A 19663-nucleotide genomic window follows, 5' to 3' on the forward strand; every position below is an offset into this window, starting at 1 on the left:
ATGATCGAAGGCTTTGGAGTTGGTGAAGAAGGGACTTCGTCGGAGATCTTGGAGCTCTTGAATAGCGCTGCCGCCGGGAAAGTGAAGTTGGGGTTGTGGAATGATGTGATGGAGAAGGAGTACCCGAGAAGGAACTATTTATAGGACAAAACGGGCAAGGGCAAAATTGACTTATCTCTTCGCCGTATCCGTGAAATCCGAGGGTACTCAGGTAGATATGGTAACTGTTCGCACGGTAATCAGGGGATTGTGCAGGTGATTGGATAGGAAGCGGTCATTATCTAGAGATATTTTACTGTGCGGGATCTCCTGGTCGGTCCATCGGCAGCGCCTTGTAACGGTCATATTGCCGTTGGGTGAATAAAGTGGAGATAGCCGTTTGGAAAGATAAGATATGGGCGTCCTGGTCAGTCCATCGGCAAGTCCCTGTAACGGTAATATTGCCGATGCGCGACTAAAATGGAAATGTCCGTTTGGGAAGTTGAGGATTTCGAGGAATCTGCAGAAGAATCAAATCAGAGTTGTTCAGATTAAGGCTGTCGGTTACCAGATTGGGAGCATTAATTGCGGAAAGACATCATTACTGCAGAGAATTTTGGAGCATTAATGATTTCATACTCCGAAATTGGGGGGCATGTGTTGACACCGTTTTTGGGCACGTGTCCATGATTAGTAAAGTGTAGGTTGGCAAGATAAGACGGCAGTGTTTTGTCTACAGGATGAGTTGCCGATGAGGATGGTTGCCGATGGGGGAGTTGTTGAACGTGACTAAGTCCATAGGTGATGATGTGTCTGTGCCGATGGCTGCGACAAGGGAGTCTGCCGATGATATGGAGGGAGAGTCTGGAAGTTGCCGATCGGTCTGTGGAGGTGTTCCAGTTTGTCACGGGGGGATAGTTTTATGTTTTCCTTAGTTATTTAAATCGTTTTGTTTACGGATTCTGTATGATTTGGAATTCGAGTTCTAGTCGTGTCTAGTTGTAGCTCTTTGAGCAGGGTATAAATATGGACCCTAGGGCTTTGTAATCTATCTATCAATCAATCAAACACACATTTTTACTCATATTGCAAGCACCTACTTTTCGACGACTTCGTCATACTTTTTCCTTTTCATTACGAGTTCTTAGGAATCCGTCGACTTAAGCTCGATGTGTTCTCAAGTTCCGCGTGAATACCTCTTGGCCGTGACATCCGGGCGCATCGCTGTTGTCGGGACCAAAGTATTCGAGTTACCATCTTTGCCGATAGTAAGGTCAAATCGGCTGGCACGCCTTAACGTTTAAATCGGGTATTAGCCCTTTGTGTTTGCAGATCAGCTTTTGCATCAACAGCACATAATGCAGCATAGGCTAAGAAACCATTTTGGACGCACCCGATGGTACTCCTAGGTAAAAGGCTCAAGTGAAAGCTCGGTTTGGTCTATTTGGAGATAGTGCAAATCTTGATTCATGATAGATGCACAGTCTGCATAGAACATACCATATGCTTAGAAATTAATTTGGACACACCGATAGAACTCCTTGATGATGTGTGTCATATGAAATCTCGCTTTGGTGTGCTTAGAGACAGTATTAGTTTCGGTGCAAGAAATGTGCACAGTTTGCGCCTAATGCACCAAAGTCTAAGAAACCATTTTGGAAGCACCTGTTGGTACTCCTAGGTGAAGAGGCTCAAGTGGAGGGTGTGTTCGGTCTATTTAGAGATAGTGCTAATCTTGAAGCAAGATAAGTGCACAATTTTTCATGGAACACACCATATGCACAGAAATCAATTTGGACGCAACAGATAGAACTCCTAGATGACATATGTCATATGGAATCTCACTTCAGTCCGTTTAGAGATAGTGTTAGTTTCAGTGCAAGATAGGTGCACAGTTTGGACCTAATGCACCATAGGATAAGAAACCATTTTGGACGCACCCGATGGTACTCCTAGGTCAAGGGGCTCAAGTGAAAGCTCGGTTTGGTTTGTTTGGAGATAGTGCTAATCTTGATGCAATATAGATTCATAGTTTGCATGGAACATACGATATGCTCAGAAATCAATTAGGACGCACCTGATATAACTCCTTGATGATGTGTATCATATGGAATCTTGCTTCGGTTCGTTTAGAGACAGTGTTAGTTTTGGTAGAAGATATGTGCACGGTTTACGACTAATGCACCATAGGCTAAGAAACTATTTTAGACGCATCCAATGGTACTCGTAGTTGAAGAGGCTTAAGTGGAGGCTCGATTTGGTCTGTTCGGATATAGTGCTAATCTTGATGCAAGATAGTTGCACAGTTTGCATGCAACGTACCATATGTTAAGAAATCAATTTGGATGCACCCAATGGAACTCCTAGATGACGTGTGTCATATGCAATCTCGCTTCAGTCTGTTTGGAGACAATGTTAGTTTCGGTGCAAGATAGGTGCATAGTTTGTGCCTAATGCACCATAGTCTAAGAAACCATTTTTGACACACCTGTTTGTACTCCTAGATGAAGAGGCTCAAGTGGAAGCTCGGTTTGGTCTGTTTGGAGATAGTGCTAATCTTGATGCAAGATAGATGCACGGTTTGCATGGAACATACGATATGCTCAGAATTCAATTATTACAAACCTGATATAACTCTTTGATGATGTGTATCATATGTAATCTTGCTTCGGTTTAATTAGAGAGAGTGTTAGTTTTGGTAGAAGATATATGCACGGTTTACGCCAAATGCACCATAGGCTAAGAAACCATTTTAGACGCACCCGATGGTACTCATAGTTGAAGAGGCTCAAGTGGAGGCTCGATTTGGTCTGTTCGGATATAGTGCTAATCTTGATGCAAGATAGTTGCACAGTTTGCATGCAACATACCATATGTTAAGAAATCAATTTGGACGCACCCAATGGAACTCCTAGATGACGTGTGTCATATGGAATATCGCTTCGGTCTGTTTGGAGACAATGTTAGTTTCGGTGCAAGATAGGTGCATAGTTTGTGCCTAATGGACCATAGTCTAAGAAACCATTTTGGACGCACTTGTTGGTACTCCTAGGTGAAGGGGCTCAAGTGGATGCTCGGTTCGGTCTGTCTGGAGATAGTGCTAATCTTAATGCAAGATAGGTGCATAGTTTGCATGGAACATACCAAATGCTTGGAAATCATTCTGGACGCACATGATGGAACTCCTAGATGACGTGTGTCATACGAAATCTTGCTTCGGTCTGTTTGGAGACAGTGTTAGTTTCGATGCAAGATAGGTGCAAGGTTTGCACATAATGCAGCATAGGCTAAGAAACCATTTTGGACGCACCCGATGGTACTCCTAGGTAAAAGGCTCAAGTGAAAGCTCGGTTTGGTCTATTTGGAGATAGTGCTAATCTTGATTCAAGATAGATGCACAGTTTGCATGGAACGTACCATATGCTTAGAAATTAATTTGGACATACCGATAGATCTCCTTGATGATGTGTCTCATATGGAATCTCGCTTTGGTGTGCTTAGAGACAGTATTAGTTTCGGTGCAAGAAATGTGCACAGTTTGCGCCTAATGCACCAAAGTCTAAGAAACCATTTTGGAAGCACCTGTTGGTACTCCTAGGTGAAGAGGCTCAAGTGGAGGTTGTGTTCGGTCTATTTAGAGATAGTGCTAATCTTGATGCAAGATAAGTGCACAATTTGCATGGAACACACCATATGCTCAGAAATCAAATTGGACGCAACAAATGGAACTCCTAGATGACATATGTCATATGGAATCTCACTTCGGTCCGTTTAGAGATAGTGTTAGTTTTGGTGCAAGATAGGTGCACAGTTTGGACCTAATGCACCATAGGATAAGAAACCATTTTGGACGCACCCGATGGTACTCCTAGGTCAAGGGGCTTAAGTGAAAGCTCGGTTTGGTCTGTTTGGAGATAGTGCTAATCTTGATGCAATATAGATTCATAGTTTGCATGGAACATACGATATGCTCAGGAATCAATTAGGACTCACCTGATATAACTCCTTGATCATGTATGTCATATGGAATCTTACTTCAGTTCGTTTAGAGACAGTGTTAGTTTTGGTAGAAGATATGTGCACGGTTTACGCCTAATACACCATAGGCTAAGAAACCATTTTGGACACACCAGATGGTACTCGTAGTTGAAGAGGCTTAAGTGGAGGCTCGATTTGGTCTGTTCGGATATAGTGCTAATCTTGATGCAAGATAGTTGCACAGTTTGCATGCAACGTACCATATGTTAAGAAATCAATTTGGATGCACCCAATGGAACTCCTAGATGACGTGTGTCATATGCAATCTCGCTTCGGTCTGTTTCGAGACAATGTTAGTTTCGGTGCAAGATAGGTGCATAGTTTGTGCCTAATGCACCATAGTTTAAGAAACCATTTTTGACACACCTGTTTGTACTCCTAGATGAAGAGGCTCAAGTGGAAGCTCGGTTTGGTCTGTTTAGAGATAGTGCTAATCTTGATGCAAGATAGATGCATGGTTTGCATGGAACAAACGATATGCTCAGAAATCAATTAGGACGCACCTGATATAACTCCTTGATGATGTGTATCATATGTAATCTTGCTTCAGTTTATTTAGAGAGAGTGTTAGTTTTGGTAGAAGATATATGCACGGTTTACGCCAAATGCACCATAGGATAAGAAACCATTTTAGACGCACCCGAAGGTACTCATAGTTGAAGAGGCTCAAGTGGAGGCTCAATTTGGTCTGTTCGGATATAGTGCTAATCTTGATGCAAGATAGTTGCATAGTTTGCATGCAACGTACCATATGTTAAGAAATCAATTTGGACGCACCCAATGGAACTCCTAGATGACGTGTGTCATATGGAATCTCGCTTCGGTCTATTTGGAGACAATCTTAGTTTCGGTGGAAGATAGGTGTATAGTTTGTGCCTAATGCACCATAGTCTAAGAAACCATTTTTGACGCACCTGTTTGTACTCCTAGATGAAGAGGCTCAAGTGGAAGCTTGGTTCGGTCTGTTTGGAGATAGTGCTAATCTTGATGCAAGATAGGTGCTCGGTTTGTATGGAACATACCGTATGCTTGGAAATCAATTTGGATGCACCCGATGGAACTCCTTGATGACGTGTGTCATATGGAATCTCGCTTCGGTCCATTTGGAGATATTGTTAGTTTCAGTGCAAGATAGGTGCACAGTTTGCACCTAATGCACCATAGTCTAAGAAACCATTTTAGACGCACTTGTTGGTACTCCTAGGTGAAGGGGCTCAAGTGGATTGCTCGGTTTGGTCTGTCTGGAGATAGTGCTAATCTTAATGCAAGATAGGTGCACAGTTTGCATGGAACATACCAAATGCTTGGAAATCAATCTGGACGCACATGATGGAACTCCTAGATGACGTGTGTCATACGAAATCTTGCTTCGGTCTGTTTGGAGACAGTGTTAGTTTCGGTGCCAGATAGGTGCTAGGTTTGCACATAATGCAGCATAGGCTAAGAAACCATTTTGGACGCACCCGATGGTACTCCTAGGTAAAAGGCTCAAGTGAAAGCTCGGTTTGGTCTATTTGGAGATAGTGCTAATCTTGATTCAAGATAGATGCACAGTCTGCATGGAACGAACCATATGCTTAGAAATTAATTTGGACACACCGATAGAACTCCTTGATGATGTGTGTCATATGGAATCTCGCTTTGGTGTGCTTAGAGACAGTATTAGTTTCGGTGCAAGAAATGTGCACAGTTCGCCTAATGCACCAAAGTCTAAGAAACCATTTTGGAAGCACCTGTTGGAACTCCTAGGTGAAGAGGCTCAAGTGGAGGCTGTGTTCGGTCTATTTAGAGATAGTGCTAATCTTGATGCAAGATAAGTGCGCAATTTTTCATGGAACACACCATATGCTCAGAAATCAATTTGGACGCAACAGATGGAACTCCTAGATGACATATGTCATATGGAATCTCACTTCAGTCCGTTTAGAGATAGTGTTAGTTTCGGTGCAAGATAGGTGCACAGTTTGGACCAAATGCACCATAGGATAAGAAACCATTTTGGACGCACCCGATGGTACTCCTAGGTCAAGGGGCTCAAGTGAAAGCTCGGTTTGGTCTGTTTGGAGATAGTGCTAGTCTTGATGCAATATAGATTCACAGTTTGCATGGAACATACGATATGCTCAGAAATCAATTAGGATGCACCTGATATAACTCCTTGATGATGTGTATCATATGGAATCTTGCTTCGGTTCGTTTAGAGACAGTGTTAGTTTTGGTAGAAGATATGTGCACGGTTTACGACTAATGCACCATAGGCTAAGAAACCATTTTAGACGCATCCAATGGTACTCGTAGTTGAAGAGGCTTAAGTGGAGGCTCGATTTGGTCTGTTCGGATATAGTGCTAATCTTGATGCAAGATAGTTGCACAGTTTGCATGCAACGTACCATATGTTAAGAAATCAATTTGGATGCACCCAATGGAACTCCTAGATGACGTGTGTCATATGCAATCTCGCTTCGGTCTGTTTGGAGACAATGTTAGTTTCGGTGCAAGATTGATGCATAGTTTGTGCCTAATGCACCATAGTCTAAAAAACCATTTTTGACACACCTGTTTGTACTCCTAGATGAAGAGGCTCAAGTGGAAGCTCGGTTTGGTCTGTTTGGAGATAGTGCTAATCTTGATGCAAGATAGATGCACGGTTTGCATGGAACATACGATATGCTCAGAATTCAATTAGGACGCACCTGATATAACTCATTGATGATGTGTATCATACGTAATCTTGCTTCGGTTCGTTTAGAGACAGTGTTAGTTTTGGTAGAAGATATATGCACGGTTTACGCCAAATGCACCATAGGCTAAGAAACCATTTTAGACGCACCCGATGGTACTCATAGTTGAAGAGGCTCAAGTGGAGGCTCGATTTGGTCTGTTCGGATATAGTGCTAATCTTGATGCAAGATAGTTGCACAGTTTGTATGCAACGTAACATATGTTAAGAAATCAATTTGGACGCACCCAATGGAACTCCTAGATGACGTGTGTCATATGGAATCTCGCTTCGGCCTGTTTGGAGACAATGTTAGTTTTGGTGCAAGATAGGTGCATAGTTGGTGCCTAATGCACCATAGTCTAAGAAACCATTTTTGACACACCTGTATGTACTCCTAGATGAAGAGGCTCAAGTGGATGCTTGGTTTGGTCTGTTTGGAGATAGTGCTAATCTTGATGCAAGATAGATGCACGGTTTGCATGGAACATACGATATGCTCAGAAATTAATTAGGACGCACCTGATATAACTCGTTGATGATGTGTATCATATGTAATCTTGCTTCGGTTTGTTTAGAGAGAGTGTTAGTTTTGGTAGAAGATATATGCACGGTTTATGCCAAATGCACCATAGGCTAAGAAACTATTTTAGACGCACCCGATGGTACTCATAGTTGAAGAGGCTCAAGTGGAGGCTCGATTTGGTCTGTTCGGATATAGTGCTAATCTTGATGCAAGATAGTTGCACAGTTTGCATGCAACGTACCATATGTTAAGAAATCAATTTGGACGCACCCAATGGAACTCCTAGATGACGTGTGTCATATGGAATGTCGCTTCGGTCCATTTGGAGACAATGTTAGTTTCGGTGCAAGATAGGTGTATAGTTTGTGCCTAATGCACCATAGTCTAAGAAACCATTTTTGACGCACCTGTTTGTACTCCTAGATGAAGAGGCTCAAGTGGAAGCTTGGTTCGGTCTATTTGGAGATAGTGCTAATCTTGATGCAAGATAGGTGCACGGTTTGCATGGAACATACCATATGCTTGGAAATCAATTTGGATGCACCCGATGGAACTCCTTGATGACATGTGTCATATGGAATCTCACTTCGGTCCATTTGGAGATATTGTTAGTTTCAGTGCAAGATAGGTGCATAGTTTGCACCTAATGCACCATAGTCTAAGAAACCATTTTGGACGCACTTGTTGGTACTCCTAGGTGAAGGGGCTCAAGTGGATGCTCGGTTCGGTCTGTCTGGAGATAGTGCCAATCTTAATGCAAGATAGGTGCACATTTTGCATGGAACATACCAAATGCTTGGAAATCAATCTAGACGCACATGATGGAACTCCTAGATGACGTGTGTCATACAAAATCTTGCTTCGGTCTGTTTGGAGACAGTGTTAGTTTCGGTGCAAGATAGGTGCAAGGTTTGCACATAATGCAGCATAGGCTAAGAAACCATTTTGGACGCACCCGATGGTACTCCTAGGTAAAAGGCTCAAGTGAAAGCTCGGTTTGGCCAATTTGGAGATAGTGCTAATCTTGATTCAAGATAGATGCACAGTCTGCATGGAACGTACCATATGCTTAGAAATTAATTTGGACACACCGATAGAACTCCTTGATGATGTGTGTCATATGGAATCTCGCTTTGGTGTGCTTAGAGACAGTATTAGTTTCGGTGCAAGAAATGTGCACAGTTTGCGCCTAATGCACCAAAGTCGAAGAAAACATTTTGGAAGCACCTGTTGGTACTCCTAGGTGAAGAGGCTCAAGTGGAGGCTGTGTTCGGTCTATTTAGAGATAGTGCTAATCTTGATGCAAGATAAGTGCACAATTTGCATGGAACACACCATATGCTCAGAAATCAATTTGGACGCAACAGATGGAACTCCTAGATGACATATGTCATATGGAATCTCACTTCGGTCCGTTTATAGATAGTGTTAGTTTCGGTGCAAGATAGGTGCACAGTTTGGACCTAATGCACCATAGGATAAGAAACCATTTTGGACGCACCCGATGGTACTCCTGGGTCAATGGGCTCAAGTGAAAGCTCGGTTTGGTCTGTTTGGAGATAGTGCTAATCTTGATGCAATATAGATTCACAGTTTGCGTGGAACATATGATATGCTCAGAAATCAATTAGGACGCACCTGCTATAACTCCTTGATGATGTGTGTCATATGGAATCTTGCTTCGGTTCGTTTAGAGATAGTGTTAGTTTTGGTAGAAGATTTGTGCACGGTTTACGACTAATGCACCATAGGCTAAGAAACCATTTTAGACGCACCCGATGGTACTCGTAGTTGAAGAGGCTTAAGTGGAGGCTCGATTTGGTCTGTTCGGATATAGTGCTAATCTTAATGCAAGATAGTTGCACAGTTTGCATGCAATGTACCATATGTTAAGAAATCAATTTGGACGCACCCAATGGAACTCCTAGATGACGTGTGTCATATGGAATCTCGCTTCGGTCCGTTTGGAGACAATGTTAGTTTCGGTGCAAGATAGGTGTATAGTTTGTGCCTAGTGTACCATAGTCTAAGAAACCATTTTTGACACACCTGTTTGTACTCCTAGATGAAGAGGCTCAAGTGGAAGCTCGGTTTGGTCTGTTTGGAGATAGTGCTAATCTTGATGCAAGATATGCACGGTTTACGCCAAATGCACCATAGGCTAAGAAACCATTTTAGACGCACCCGATGGTACTCATAGTTGAAGAGGCTCAAGTGGAGGCTCGATTTGGTCTGTTCGGATATAGTGCTAATCTTGATGCAAGATAGTTGCACAGTTTGCATGCAACGTACCTTATGTTAAGAAATCAATTTGGACGCACCCAATGGAACTCCTAGATGACGTGTGTCATATGGAATCTCGCTTCGGTCCGTTTGGAGATAATGTTAGTTTCGGTGCAAGATAGGTGTATAATTTGTGCCTAGTGTACCATAGTCTAAGAAACTATTTTTGACACACCTGTTTGTACTCCTAGATGATGAGGCTCAAGTGGAAGCTCGGTTTGGTCTGTTTGGAGATAGTGCTAAACTTGATGCAAGATAGATGCACGGTTTGCATGGAACATACGATATGCTCAGAAATCAATTAGGACGCACCTGATATAACTCTTTGATGATGTGTATCATATGTAATCTTGCTTCGGTTTGTTTAGAGAGAGTGTTAGTTTTGGTAGAAGATATGTGCACGGTTTACGCCAAATGCACCATAGGCTAAGAAGCCATTTTAGACGCACCCGATGGTACTCATAGTTGAAGAGGCTCAAGTGGAGGCTCGATTTGGTCTGTTCGGATATAGTGCTAATCTTGATGCAAGATAGTTCCACAGTTTGCATGCAACGTACCATATGTTAAGAAATCAATTTGGACGCACCCAATGGAACTCCTAGATGACGTGTGTCATATGGAATCTCGCTTCGGTCTGTTTGGAGACAATGTTAGTTTCGGTGCAAGATAGGTGCATAGTTTGTGCCTAATGCACCATAGTCTAAGAAACCATTTTTGACACACCTATTTGTACTCCTAGATGAAGAGGCTCAAGTGGAAGCTTGGTTTGGTCTGTTTGGTGATAGTGCTAATCTTGATGCAAGATAGATGCACGGTTTGCATGGAACATACGATATGCTCAAAAATCAATTAGGACGCACCTGATATAACTCCTTGATGATGTGTATCATATGTAATCTTGCTTCGGTTTGTTTAGAGAGAGTGTTAGTTTTGGTAGAAGATATATGCACGGTTTACGCCAAATGCACCATAGGCTAAGAAACCATTTTAGACGCACCAGATGGTACTCATAGTTGAAGAGGCTCAAGTGGAGGCTCGATTTGGTCTGTTCGGATATAGTGCTAATCTTGATGCTAGATAGTTGCACAGTTTGCATGCAACGTACCATATGTTAAGAAATCAATTTGGACGCACCCAATGGAACTCCTAGATGACGTGTGTCATATGGAATCTCGCTTCGGTCTGTTTGGAGACAATGTTAGTTTCGGTGCAAGATAGGTGCATAGTTTGTGCCTAATGCACCATAGTCTAAGAAACCATTTTTGACACACCTGTTTGTACTCCTAGATGAAGAGGCTCAAGTGGAAGCTTGGTTTGGTCTGTTTGGCGATAGTGCTAATCTTGATGCAAGATAGATGCACGGTTTGCATGGAACATACGATATGCTCAAAAATCAATTAGGACGCACCTGATATAACTCCTTGATGATGTGTATCATATGTAATCTTGCTTCGGTTTGTTTAGAGAGAGTGCTAGTTTTGGTAGAAGATATATGCACGGTTTACGCCAAATGCACCATAGGCTAAGAGACCATTTTAGACGCACCCGATGGTACTCATAGTTGAAGAGGCTCAAGTGGAGGCTCGATTTGGTCTGTTCGGATATAGTGCTAATCTTGATGCAAGATAGTTGCACAGTTTGCATGCAACGTACCATATGTTAAGAAATCAATTTGGACGCACCCAATGGAACTCCTAGATGACGTGTGTCATATGGAATCTCGCGTCGGTCTGTTTGGAGACAATGTTAGTTTCGGTGCAAGATAGGTGCATAGTTTGTGCCTAATGCACCATAGTCTAAGAAACCATTTTTGACACACCTGTTTGTACTCCTAGATGAAGAGGCTCAAGTGGAAGCTTGGTTTCGTCTGTTTGGAGATAGTGCTAATCTTGATGCAAGATAGATGCACGGTTTGCATGGAACATACGATATGCTCAAAAATCAATTAGGACGCACCTGATATAACACCTTGATGATGTGTATCATATGTAATCTTGCTTCGGTTTGTTTAGAGAGAGTGCTAGTTTTGGTAGAAGATATATGCACGGTTTACGCCAAATGCACCATAGGCTAAGAAACCATTTTAGACGCACCTGATGGTACTCATAGTTGAAGAGGCTCAAGTGGAGGCTCAATTTGGTCTGTTCGGATATAGTGCTAATCTTGATGCAAGATAGTTGCACAGTTTGCATGCAACGTACCATGTGTTAAGAAATCAATTTGGACGCACCCAATGGAACTCCTAGATGACGTGTGTCATATGGAATCTCGCTTCGGTCTGTTTGGTGACAATGTTAGTTTCGGTGCAAGATAGGTGCATAGTTTGTGCCTAATGCACCATAGTCTAAGAAACCATTTTTGACACACCTGTTTGTACTCCTAGATGAAGAGGCTCAAGTGGAAGCTCGGTTTGGTCTGTTCGGAGATAGTGTTAATCTTGATGCAAGATAGATGCACGGTTTGCATGGAACATACGATATGCTCAGAAATCAACTAGGACGCACCTGATATAATTCCTTGATGATGTGTATCATATGTAATCTTGCTTCGGTTTGTTTAGCGGGAGTGTTAGTTTTGGTAGAAGATATATGCACGGTTTATGCCAAATGCACCATAGGCTAAGAAACCATTTTGGACGCACCCGATGGTACTCATAGTTGAAGAGGCTCAAGTGGAGGCTCGATTTGGTCTGTTCGGATATAGTGCTAATCTTGATGCAAGATAGTTGCACAGTTTGTATGCAACGTAACATATGTTAAGAAATCAATTTGGACGCACCCAATGGAACTCCTAGATGACGTGTGTCATATGGAATCTCGCTTCGGTCTGTTTGGAGACAATGTTAGTTTTGGTGCAAGATACGTGCATAGTTTGTGCCTAATGCACCATAGTCTAAGAAACCATTTTTGACACACCTGTTTGTACTCCTAGATGAAGAGGCTCAAGTGGAAGCTTGATTTGGTCTGTTTGGAGATAGTGCTAATCTTGATGCAAGATAGATGCACGGTTTGCATGGAACATACGATATGCTCAGAAATTAATTAGGACGCACCTGATATAACTCCTTGATGATGTGTATCATATGTAATCTTGCTTCGGTTTGTTTAGAGAGAGTGTTAGTTTTGGTAGAAGATATATGCACGGTTTACGCCAAATGCACCATAGGCTAAGAAACCATTTTAGACGCACCCGATGGTACTCATAGTTGAAGAGGCTCAAGTGGAGGCTCGATTTGGTCTGTTCGGATATAGTGCTAATCTTGATGCAAGATAGTTGCACAGTTTGCATGCAACGTACCATATGTTAAGAAATCAATTTGGACGCACCCAATGGAACTCCTAGATGACGTGTGTCATATGGAATCTCGCTTCGGTCTATTTGGAGACAATGTTAGTTTCGGTGCAAGATAGGTGCATAGTTTGTGCCTAATGCACCATAGTCTAAGAAACCATTTTTGACACACCTGTTTGTACTCCTAGATGAAGAGGCTCAAGTGGAAGCTTGGTTTGGTCTGTTTGGAGATAGTGCTAATCTTGATGCAAGATAGATGCACGGTTTGCATGGAACATACGATATGCTCAAAAATCAATTAGGACGCACCCGATATAACTCCTTGATGATGTGTATCATATGTAATCTTGCTTCGGTTTGTTTAGAGTGAGTGTTAGTTTTGGTAGAAGATATGTGCACGGTTTACGCCAAATGCACCATAGGCTAAGAAACCATTTTAGACGCACCCGATGGTACTCATAGTTGAATAGGATCAAGTGGAGGCTCGATTTGGTCTGTTCGGATATAGTGCTAATCTTAATGTAAGATAGTTGCACAGTTTGCATGCAACGTACCATATGTTAAGAAATCAATCTGGACGCACCCAATGGAACTCCTAGATGACGTGTGTCATATGAAATCTCGCTTCGGTCTGTTTGGAGACAATGTTAGTTTCGGTGCAAGATAGGTGTATAGTTTGTGCCTAGTGCACCATAGTCTAAGAAACCATTTTTGACGCACCAGTTTGTACTCCAAGATGAAGAGGCTCAAGTGGAAGCTTGGTTCGGTCTGTTTGGAGATAGTGCTAATCTTGATGCAAGATAGGTGCACGGTTTGCATGGAACATACCATATGCTTGGAAATCAATTTGGATGCACCCGATGGAACTCCTTGATGACGTGTGTCATATGGAATCTCGCTTCGGTCCATTTGGAGATATTGTTAGTTTCAGTGCAAGATAGGTGCACAGTTTGCACCTAATGCACCATAGTCTAAGAAACCATTTTGGACGCACTTGTGGGTACTCCTAGGTGAAGGGGCTCAAGTGGATGCTCGGTTCGGTCTGTCTGGAGATACTGCTAATCTTAATACAAGATAGGTGCACGGTTTGCATGGAACATACCAAATGCTTGGAAATCAATCTGGACGCACATAATGGAACTCCTAGATGACGTGTGTCATACGATTCTTGCTTCGGTCTGTTTGGAGACAGTGTTAGTTTCAGTGCAAGATAGGTGTAAGGTTTGCATATAATGCAGCATAGGCCAAGAAGCCATTTTGGACGCACCCGATGGTACTCCTAGGTAAAAGGCTCAAGTGAAAGCTCGGTTTTGTCTATTTTGAGATAGTGCTAATCTTGATGCAAGATAGATGCACAGTGTGCATGGAACGTACCATATGCTTAGAAATTAATTTGGACACACCGATAGAACTCCTTGATGATGTGTGTCATATGGAATCTCGCTTTGGTGTGCTTAGAGACAGTATTAGTTTCGGTGCAAGAAATGTGCACGGTTTGTGCCTAATGCACCAAAGTCTAAGAAACCATTTTAGACGCACCCGATGGTACTCGTAGTTGAAGAGGCTCAAGTGGAGGCTCGATTTGGTCTGTTCGGATATAGTGCTAATCTTGATGCAAGATAGTTGCACAGTTTGCATGCAACGTACCATATGTTAAGAAATCAATTTTGATGCACCCAATGGAACTCCTAGATGACGTGTGTCATATGCAATCTCGCTTCGGCCTGTTTGGAGACAATGTTAGTTTCGGTGCAAGATAGGTGCATAGTTTGTGCCTAATGCACTATAGTCTAAGAGACCATTTTTGACACACCTGTTTGTACTCCTAGATGAAGAGGCTCAAATGGAAGCTCGGTTTGGTCTGTTCGGATATAGTGTTAATCTTGATGTAAGATAGTTGCACAATTTGCATGGAAGGTTCCATATGTTAAGAAATCAATTTGGACGCACCCAATGGAACTCCTAGATTACGTGTGTCATATGGATTCTCGCTTCGGTCTGTTTAAAGACAATGTTAGTTTCGGTGCAAGATAGGTGCATAGTTTGTGCCTATGCATCATAGTCTAAGAAACCATTTTTGACACACCTGTTTGTACTCCTAAATGAAGAGGCTCAAGTGCAAGCTCGGTTTGGTCTGTTTGGAGATAGTGGTAATCTTGATGCAAGATAGATGCACGGTTTGCATGGAACATACGATATGCTCAGAAATCAATTAGGACGCACCTGATATAACACATTGATGATGTGTATCATATGTAATCTTGCTTCGGTTTGTTTAGAGAGAGTGTTAGTTTTGGTAGAAGATATATGCATGGTTTACGACAAATGCACCATAGGCTAAGAAACCATTTTAGACGCACCCGATGGTACTCATAGTTGAAGAGGCTCAAGTGGAGGCTCGATTTGGTATGTTCGGATATAGTGCTAATCTTGATGCAAGATAGTTGCACAGTTTGCATGCAACGTACCATATATTAAGAAATCAAATTGGACGCACCCAATGGAACTCCTAGATGACGTGTGTCATATGGAATCTCGCTTCGGTCTGTTTGGAGACAATGTTAGTTTCGGTGCAAGATAGGTGCATAGTTTGTGCCTAATGCACCATAGTCTAAGAAACCATTTTTGACACACCTGTTTGTACTCCTAGATGAAGAGGCTCAAGTGGAAGCTCGGTTTGGTCTGTTCGGAGATAGTGTTAATCTTGATGCAAGATAGATGCACGGTTTGCATGGAACATACGATATGCTCAGAAATCAACTAGGACGCACCTGATATAACTCCTTGATGATGTGTATCATATGTAATCTTGCTTCGGTTTGTTTAGCGGGAGTGTTAGTTTTGGTAGAAGATATATGCACGGTTTATGCCAAATGCACCATAGGCTAAGAAACCATTTTAGACGCACCCGATGGTACTCATAGTTGAAGAGGCTCAAGTGGAGGCTCGATTTGGTCTGTTCGGATATAGTGCTAATCTTGATGCAAGATAGTTGCACAGTTTGCATGCAACGTACCATATGTTAAGAAATCAATTTGGACGCACCCAATGGAACTCCTAGATGACGTGTGTCATATGGAATCTCGCTTCGGTCTATTTGGAGACAATGTTAGTTTCGGTGCAAGATAGGTGCATAGTTTGTACCTAATGCACCATAGTCTAAGAAACCATTTTTGACACACCTGTTTGTACTCCTAGATGAAGAGGCTCAAGTGGAAGCTTGGTTTGGTCTGTTTGGAGATAGTGCTAATCTTGATGCAAGATAGATGCACGGTTTGCATGGAACATACGATATGCTCAGAAATCAATTAGGACGCACCCGATATAACTCCTTGATGATGTGTATCATATGTAATCTTGCTTCAGTTTGTTTAGAGTGAGTGTTAGTTTTGGTAGAAGATATGTGCACGGTTTACGCCGAATGCACCATAGGCTAAGAAACCATTTTAGACGCACCCGATGGTACTCATAGTTGAATAGGATCAAGTGGAGGCTCGATTTGGTCTGTTCGGATATAGTGCTAATCTTAATGTAAGATAGTTGCACAGTTTGCATGCAACGTACCATATGTTAAGAAATCAATCTGGACGCACCCAATGGAACTCCTAGATGACGTGTGTCATATGAAATCTCGCTTCGGTCTGTTTGGAGACAATGTTAGTTTCGGTGCAAGATAGGTGTATAGTTTGTGCCTAGTGCACCATAGTCTAAGAAACCATTTTTGACGCACCAGTTTGTACTCCAAGATGAAGAGGCTCAAGTGGAAGCTTGGTTCGGTCTGTTTGGAGATAGTGCTAATCTTGATGCAAGATAGGTGCACGGTTTGCATGGAACATACCATATGCTTGGAAATCAATTTGGATGCACCCGATGGAACTCCTTGATGACGTGTGTCATATGGAATCTCGCTTCGGTCCATTTGGAGATATTGTTAGTTTCAGTGCAAGATAGGTGCACAGTTTGCACCTAATGCACCATAGTCTAAGAAACCATTTTGGACGCACTTGTGGGTACTCCTAGGTGAAGGGGCTCAAGTGGATGCTCGGTTCGGTCTGTCTGGAGATACTGCTAATCTTAATGCAAGATAGGTGCACGGTTTGCATTGAACATACAAAATGCTTGGAAATCAATCTGGACGCACATAATGGAACTCCTATATGACGTGTGTCATACGATTCTTGCTTCGGTCTGTTTGGAGACAGTGTTAGTTTCAGTGCAAGATAGGTGTAAGGTTTGCATATAATGCAACATAGGCCAAGAAACCATTTTGGACGCACCCGATGGTACTCCTAGGTAAAAGGCTCAAGTGAAAGCTCGGTTTTGTCTATTTTGAGATAGTGCTAATCTTGATGCAAGATAGATGCACAGTGTGCATGGAACGTACCATATGCTTAGAAATTAATTTGGACACACCGATAGAACTCCCTGATGATGTGTGTCATATGGAATCTCGCTTTGGTGTGCTTAGAGACAGTATTAGTTTCGGTGCAAGAAATGTGCACGGTTTGTGCCTAATGCACCAAAGTCTAAGAAACCATTTTAGACGCACCCGATGGTACTCGTAGTTGAAGAGGCTCAAGTGGAGGCTCGATTTGGTCTGTTCGGATATAGTGCTAATCTTGATGCAAGATAGTTGCACAGTTTGCATGCAACGTACCATATGTTAAGAAATCAATTTTGATGCACCCAATGGAACTCCTAGATGTCGTGTGTCATATGCAATCTCGCTTCGGTCTGTTTGGAGACAATGTTAGTTTCGGTGCAAGATAGGTGCATAGTTTGTGCCTAATGCACTATAGTCTAAGAGACCATTTTTGACACACCTGTTTGTACTCCTAGATGAAGAGGCTCAAATGGAAGCTCGGTTTGGTCTGTTCGGATATAGTGTTAATCTTGATGTAAGATAGTTGCACAATTTGCATGGAAGGTTCCATTTGTTAAGAAATCAATTTGGACGCACCCAATGGAACTCCTAGATTACGTGTGTCATATGGATTCTCGCTTCGGTCTGTTTAAAGACAATGTTAGTTTCGGTGCAAGATAGGTGCATAGTTTGTGCCTATGCATCATAGTCTAAGAAACCATTTTTGACACACCTGTTTGTACTCCTAAATGAAGAGGCTCAAGTGCAAGCTCGGTTTGGTCTGTTTGGAGATAGTGGTAATCTTGATGCAAGATAGATGCACGGTTTGCATGGAACATACGATATGCTCAGAAATCAATTAGGACGCACCTGATATAACACATTGATGATGTGTATCATATGTAATCTTGCTTCGGTTTGTTTAGAGAGAGTGTTAGTTTTGGTAGAAGATATATGCGTGGTTTACGCCAAATGCACCATAGGCTAAGAAACCATTTTAGACGCACCCGATGGTACTCATAGTTGAAGAGGCTCAAGTGGAGGCTCGATTTGGTATGTTCGGATATAGTGCTAATCTTGAAGCAAGATAGTTGCACAGTTTGCATGCAACGTACCATATATTAAGAAATCAAATTGGACGCACCCAATGGAACTCCTAGATGACGTGTGTCATATGGAATCTCGCTTCGGTCTGTTTGGAGACAATGTTAGTTTCAGTGCAAGATAGGTGTATAGTTTGTGCCTAATGCACCATAGTCTAAGAAACCATTTTTGACGCACCTGTTTGTACTCCTAGATGAAGAGGCTGAAGTGGAAGCTCGGTTTGGTCTGTTTGGAGATAGTGCTAATATTGATGCTAAATAGATGCACGGTTTGCATGGAACATACGATATGCTCAGAAATCAATTAGGACGCACCTGATATAACTCCTTGATGATGTCTATCATATGTAATCTTGCTTCGGTTTGTTTAGAGAGAGTGTTAGTTTTGGTAGAAGATATATGCACGGTTTACGCCAAAGGCACCATAGGCTAAGAAACCATTTTAGACGTACCCGATGGTACTCATAGTTGAAGAGGCTCAAGTGGAGGCTCGATTTGGTCTGTTCGGATATAGTGCTAATCTTGATGCAAGATAGTTGCACAGTTTGCATGCAACGTACCATATGTTAAGAAATCATTTTGGACGCACCCAACGGAACTCCTAGATGACGTGTGTCATATGGAATCTCGCTTCGGTCTATTTGGAGACAATGTTAGTTTCAGTGCAAGATAGGTGTATAGTTTGTGCCTAATGCACCATAGTTTAAGAAACCATTTTTGACACACCTGTTTGTATTCCTAGATGAAGAAGCTCAAGTGGAAGCTCGGTTTGGTCTGTTTGGAGATAGTGCTAATCTTGATGCAAGATAGATGCACGGTTTGCATGGAACATACGATATGCTCAGAAATCAATTAGGACACAGCTGATATAACTCCTTGATGATGTGTATCATCTGTAATCTTGCTTCGGTTTGTTTAGAGAGTGTTAGTTTTGGTAGAAGATATATGCACGGTTTACGCCAAATGCACCATAGGCTAAGAAACCATTTTAGACGTACCCGATGGTACTCATAGTTGAAGAGGCTCAAGTTGAGGCTCGATTTGGTCTGTCCGGATATAGTTCTAATCTTGATGCAAGATAGTTGCACAGTTTGCATGCAACGTACCATATGTTCAGAAATCAATTTGGACGCACCCAATGGAACTCCTAGATGACGTGTGTTATATGGAATCTCGCTTCGGTCTGTTTGGAGACTGTGGGGGTATAATCCCCTATACCCTTACGGCTAGAGTTGGGCCAGGAGGCTTGGCCCATCACGAAGACAGTCCGAGGCTTGATCCAGCTGCTTGGAGTTTCATGCAAGGAAACAAGACGTGGAGATCAAGCCGGATTCTAGTCGGTTAGAATAGGAATTGATATT

The sequence above is a fragment of the Sorghum bicolor genome, chromosome 6, assembly GCF_000003195.3.
Source record: "Sorghum bicolor cultivar BTx623 chromosome 6, Sorghum_bicolor_NCBIv3, whole genome shotgun sequence".
In the NCBI taxonomy this organism is placed as follows: domain Eukaryota; kingdom Viridiplantae; phylum Streptophyta; class Magnoliopsida; order Poales; family Poaceae; genus Sorghum; species Sorghum bicolor.